This window comes from Gossypium raimondii, chromosome 2 (assembly GCF_025698545.1).
Source record: "Gossypium raimondii isolate GPD5lz chromosome 2, ASM2569854v1, whole genome shotgun sequence".
In the NCBI taxonomy this organism is placed as follows: domain Eukaryota; kingdom Viridiplantae; phylum Streptophyta; class Magnoliopsida; order Malvales; family Malvaceae; genus Gossypium; species Gossypium raimondii.
The window spans coordinates 14,057,020-14,058,402 of record NC_068566.1 but is presented as its reverse complement, the minus strand read 5'-3'; the positions used below and the strand labels follow the sequence as shown (position 1 = coordinate 14,058,402).

Below are 1,383 nucleotides of genomic sequence, written 5' to 3'. Positions count from 1 at the left end.
TAGATCAGTAAATTTAGATTAAAAACAATCACTCTAATTTGTCGGCTAAATAATAGAAAAATGGTAATTACTAGTACTTTTAGTCCTCGTGGATATGACATTCCCTACTCACCATAACTATATTATTGTTCGATAGGTACGCTTACCTTAGTCGTATTTATAGTTAGTTTAGTGACCATCAAGTTTTTGGTCAAGGACTAAAATATTAGGAGCAAATTATTTTTATTAATTTAGCCATTTATTTTTATTGCATTTTATTTTTGTTTTTAGTTTAATTTTTGTTTTCTAATTTTTCTTTTATTTGCTTTTGGCAGGTTCCTTTAGTTTATAACTAGAAGAAACCTGTCGGGACCATTATTATTTGACAAGATTGAAAGTACAGCTCGTAGAAATCGTAGAGAAGCAAGGAAAAGTCGACAGAGTATAGTAGACAAGCAAGAAGAAGTTATTATTACTGAGGAGAAGGGAGATAATCAGAATAATCAGCTGCCTCCTGCGGTTGCTGCAAATCCTACAAATCAAAATCTTGTTCCTCATACTATGTACGGTTATGCCAAGCCCAATCTAACTGGAACTGAATCGAGTATTGTGAGACCCACCATTGCTACCAATAATTTTGAACTGAAGTCGAACATTATTTAGATGATACAACAATTTTTTAGTTTGATGGTTTACAAGATGAATATCTAAATACTTATTTGGCTAATTTTTTGGAAGTCTGTGATACTTTCAAGATAAATGGTGTTTCTGACGATGCCATTCGCCTACGTTTATTCCCTTTCTCATTGAGGACCAACGCTAAACAGTGGTTAAATTCTTGACCACGAGGTTCTATCACTACATGGGATCAAATGACTGAAAAATTCTTACTGAAGTACTCCTCACCGGCTAAGACAACTAAGTTGAGGAATGATATCTTTTCCTTCATTTAGATTGACTTAAAAACCCTATATGATGCATGGGAGAGGTATAAGGACTTACTGAGAGGGTGCGCTCACCATGGATTACATCTATGGCTACAGGTTCAAACCTTCTACAATGGTTTGAATCCCTCAACTAGGTAATTGATCGATGCAGCAGCCGGTGGAACTCTGAACAAACAAAACACCTGAAGTGGTTTATGAATTTATAGAGGAAATGGCACTGAATAATTATTCATGGCAAGTCATAAGGATGAAGCCGATGAAAGCAGACAGGGTTTTCAATTTAGATGCGGTCACCATGTTATCAAATTAGGTAGAATAATTAAATATGAAAATTGATGGTTTATATGTTTCTACGCATGTACATCTGGTGATGCAGTGCGATACAAATGGAGGAGGAATGAACAATCCAGAATGTTTACACTACGGTCCTAATATAGAGAACGAACAAAGCAATTAT

General features: G+C 35.0%; 1 non-coding gene across 1 annotated transcript; it reads right to left on the bottom strand.

Moving 5' to 3' along the window:
* Nucleotides 1–899: 899 nt before the first annotated feature.
* On the bottom strand, nt 900–1,006 carry LOC128039479 (small nucleolar RNA R71). The gene has a single exon (XR_008193983.1). It is a non-coding gene; the product is annotated as a small nucleolar RNA R71 (small nucleolar RNA).
* Nucleotides 1,007–1,383: the final 377 nt, after the last annotated feature.